This window comes from Chenopodium album, chromosome 5, assembly GCF_948465745.1.
Source record: "Chenopodium album chromosome 5, dcCheAlbu1.1, whole genome shotgun sequence".
In the NCBI taxonomy this organism is placed as follows: domain Eukaryota; kingdom Viridiplantae; phylum Streptophyta; class Magnoliopsida; order Caryophyllales; family Amaranthaceae; genus Chenopodium; species Chenopodium album.
Window position 1 is genome coordinate 62,182,805 of NC_137838.1, and position 5,016 is coordinate 62,187,820.

Genomic DNA, 5,016 nt, shown 5'->3' on the forward strand with positions numbered 1-5,016 from the left:
GGGAAATATGCCTTCTATTCGGGTTGGGACATGGGGCGCATTTTTCCATTATCAGGTACCCGATAATAAATTAAAATTTAAAAAAAAAATCGCTAGTAACTTACTAAGCCCAGCCCATAGTATAAGTTTGGAAATTAGGGTTCTCTTCCACAGTTCCACTCTCTCCGCCGCTCTCTCTCTCTCTCTCTCTCTCTCTCTCTCTTCCTTCCTTCTTCTTCTACCTTGAGTTCCTTCCTAGTTTAATTCCATTGCCTCTACCCAGAGATATTGTTCGTGTTTTTCGATGGATCTGACGTAAGTGTCGGTTTATTCCATTCAATTCCCTCACTCTCGATCTGCAATCTCTCACTCCTAACTCCGGTGTCGGTGGTCGCTGCATGCTACTTTGCCCAACAATGTCGCGGTGGTCGTTGCTGCGTTCTATGTTGCAAGTTTGCAACAAACCTTGGGAGCAAAATTTCTAATTATATTTTCTAATATAATTACTAGTTGCAATACTTGTAATTTCTAATTATATTTTTTTTCTTCTTCTAATTCTTTGTATATTTCAAATTTTATTATAATTATTGAAATAAAGCTTTGTGTAATTGGTTATTTTGTATATTGGTTGTTGATTGTGTGGAGTTTGGGTAGCAGATCTAAATTATTTTTTTAATTTTTTACCTTTTGGAAGAAAATTAATTATAGTCATTCAAAAATCTGGGTACCCTATGTCCCGACCCGAATGATTCGGGTACCCGGAACCCGGGTACCCGAGATATTCGGGTCGGGACATGGGATAAATTAACAAGTACCCGAAACTCCGGGTACCCGGATTTGAACACCCCTAGTTATCACAATATTTCTAGACATAAACCAAAATCTAATGTGCATGGACTACAAAACTCTTTTAAAAGTAATCCTTTAATATATAATTATTGCCTTGAAATTAGTATTATATTTAAAAAAAACTAACCATGAAGAAAACACAGGAAATGAATTAAAGAGATCGAATTAAATTTGCGTTCACTATTAGTAAACAGGCAATTTCCGACGAAAACGTCGGAAACACCTTATATTCAGTCGGAAACAGGTTTGTAGGAAAAACAACCTTTTTCGACGGAATTTCCATCGAAAACACTTTTTTGACGGAATTTCCATCGAAAACACTTTTTTAACGGAATTTCTAACTGATTTTAGCCGTCAGAAGAGGTTTCTCTGGCCCGAAAAAGTTAGTCGGAAATTTTCGACGGGCCAAAAAAAAATTCACCCCACCTGTAGACACCTAAAAATGTCTCCCCAAAACCAAACCCGATGATGAACAACCTTTCACCGCCACTATTGGTCGGGTTTAGTATTTAATCCCGAGAGTGCTAAAAAATCGTATTTTATTAAATTCATATTTTTGAACAGTCATGGATTAGTCTTGATGTTTGGTAAAAGCATAGTTTTAATTTCAGCCCAAACTTATTAATTAATTTTTAGCCCAAACCTTTTTTATTTTATTGTTTTATTATTTATTTTTGGCCCAAACCCTTTATTTATTTTTATTTAATTATTTTCTTATTTTAGGCCGAATAATAAAAAGTCAGAAAAGGCCCGAAATTATCAATCGGCACTTAAAATGCCGAAGGAAATTAGGGTTAAAAATGTATTTAGACGGAAAAACAGGCTGGAATTTCCCGCGCCACGGCAGGTACCTACCGTGTCACGGGAATCCTTCCCGTCTGACGGTGGGATTTCCCGTGACATGGGAGGTCTGTCGTGACACGGGACATTCCGTGTCTTTTTCGTGTAAACCCTTAACGCGTTTTTTATCCCGTTTTCTGAAAAATTCCCGCGTCACACCAAAAATGTACCGTGTCACGGGAAAGTTTACCGTCTGACGGTGGAGCTTCCCGTGTCACGGTAAAGTTTGACCGTGTCACAAGATACTTTTTTAGGGTTTTTATCATTTTAGGGTTTCGTGTGCTCCCTCAGCACATTTTCCCTATAAATACCCCCCTCATTTCTGATGAACGGGGCACCGAGTAATTCTCTGATTTTATTTTCTCTCTTCTATGCTTTAGCCTAAACACTAGCCTACCCTTTTCACTTCAAAATTCCTTCTTCAAGCACTCAAAGGAGTCCATATTTTACTCGAGGTTCTGTCCTTAAGCCAAGGCGTGAAAGGTAGAACTGTTTGAGGGTTTGGCCCCAAAATCAACTTTATTTTATTTAATTTAATTTAATTATTGTTTATTTATTTCCTTGAAGTTACTAACTCGTTTATTATTTTCTAGTTTCAAACAAACAGAATCAAAGTAAGGATCATGCTCCTTTTATTTTTATTATTTTTCTAACGATTTTATGTTGTTGGAATTGTGATCAATTTGGTTTATTCTATTATTATTTATTGATCACTATATTGCATATTAAAGGGAATATGTAATTGAAAATCACGCCTAATAAGATAATTTGGACAACCGGTTTAGGTTCCTTTTTAATCTTATTATTAATTGAAGTGATCACCAATATTTTAGAATTATGTGTGCATTAATATCAAACCAATTTAGTTAAATAATAGTTTGGAGCAAATTGAATATTTTGTTTGTATGCCTTTGAGATCGCAGGAATCACTTTTCACCATAAGAATCGAGTAGAGGCCAATACGGGCGAATGTGACTCCATGACTTACTTCGTACCATCATCCCCGATCCTCCTTTCGTGGTTCCGAACCATATGGAGTTAGTAATTTCATGGATTATGAATGGGGTGTAACCTTCACGGGTCAATCGTTGTTGCCTATCGTTGTCCCTTATTGTGGTTGCCTTTTATGATCCGTGAACGGTTTACAAGTTCCTTAAAAACTTGTTGGCGGCTCCCTACTTTCCTTGTCCCTAATCGTATATGTCAATTCCCACTTCCTATGAGTGCCAAGCATATTCACCACATGCTTCAACGTAGGCGCACTTCGAGCGACGCCTACAATTTGGCGACTCCACTGGGGAGGATTCTTAATTATTTATCGATTTGAGGGATCGATATTTAATTAAGATGAGTGGATGAGACTTGAAATATTCTTGAAAAAATATTCCTGTGATTAATTTGGCATTTTTGCATCTGCATAGACGTTTTAACGTCGCATTCAGGTCTGTCCCGTAGGAAAAATTGGATAACTTGGTTGCGCGCGAAGGAAAACAGGGCACCAGTCAGATCTTCTGACTGCCGTGCCACGACAGAATCTGCCGTGTCACGGTACAGTGCGCCGTCTGACAGTGCACAGTACCGTGACACGGGAATTTTTGTCGTGTCACAGCAGTCCTAAAATCAGTCCGGTGGCTTATTTTCTTTCCTCACAATCGACTTCCTTCGATTTTTCTGAAAAAACGTATGTGTTCTACATACGTCTTAGCCCCGGGGGATTTAAGCTCTATCGACCCAAAAACGCTCATGGCAATAAGGGATCATCCGAGTTATTAAATCCACCCAAACCATGGAGTCGAGTTAGATTTCATCACGAACTCGCGGAGCCGCCCGTTGGCATACACCCTCAAGGGAGGCTGCCTTGCTAACGCGTCCAAACTCTTAACCATGGTACCCTATTGACACCAAATAAACTTGACCATAATCGAACATAGAACTTGACCTTAGGTTGCGAACTATTCTTTGCATCATTGTGCCTACATGTTTTATGTTTGGTCGTTTTGATCCTAACCTTAACGATCTTTCTTTGTCTATGGTGGATTATTTTATGACTAACGATTGCCAATGGACCGTACTCACTTAGTAATTAGCAAAAATAAAAAATAAAAAAATAAAAAAAAATAAAAAAAATTGTCGTGTCACGGTACAGTGCACCGTCTGACGGTGTGCCGTACCGTGGCACGGGAAAGTTCACCGTGTCACGACAATTTCCACCGTGACACGGTGGATTTTCAAAAAAAAAAAAAAAATTGTCGTGTCACGGTACAGAGCACCGTCTGACGGTGTGCCGTACCGTGGCACGGGAAAGTTCACCGTGTCACGACAATTTCCACCGTGACACGGTCGATTTTCCTAAAAAAAAAAAAAAAAAATTACCGTGTCACGGTACAGTGCACCGTCTGACGGTGTGCCGTACCGTGGCACGGGAATGTTTACCGTGGCACGGGAAAGTTCATCGTGTCACGGCAATTTCCACCGTGACATGGTGGATTTTCCAAAAAAAAAAAATTGTCGTGTCACGGTACAGTGCACCGTCTGACGGTGTGCAGTAACGTGGCACGGGAATGTCCACCGTGGCACGGGAAAGTTCACCGTGTCACGGCAATTTCCACCGTGACACGGTGGATTTTCCAAAAAATAAAAAAAAAAAGAAAAAAAAAGAAAGCGTCAGACAAGTCTTCCGTGTTAATTTGGTCCTCGCGTCAGTCATTTTGGTTATTGTTCTCATGTCTAGCCATACGATCATACCACGAGTCTTATAACATCACTTAGTCACTCACGAGTCAAGTATAGTCCACACACTTTCTTTATGTCCCGACTCGAGTCGTGCACCAGGTCGTTTATGATCGTATATTAGGTTCATGCACCCTTTTTTCGTCATAATAAAAAATGAGTGGAGTTTTCTCACCTGTTTTCAAATGTCTATTTTTTTCCTTCCTTTCCTATCTTGAGCAATGAGTCAAACAATTAAGTGAATTATTTTATTTCACATTACTTGGTCAAGGAACAGGGATAGATCAATACGGTTCGAGCCATTACCGCAACAATCTCTCAGATCTAATAGGCGTTCAAAGAGAACTTTGTCATCTCTGTTACTCATAACCTTTCAATGGCCACTAAAGAAGACATTGAGAACATCAACAAATCCATTGAGGCACTGTCTTCCATGATGCAAACCCTTACCACTAGGGTCACTACCATGGAACAAAACAAGGTCATTGTTTCCACCCTTGACAAACTGAAGGAACAAATGAGTAAGATTTCTGAGGATTTCACTTATGTGGAACGACCTCCCATTCCTTTGGATGTGAAGGACAGACTCCCAGAAAAGTTCTCCACTGCTGATATTCT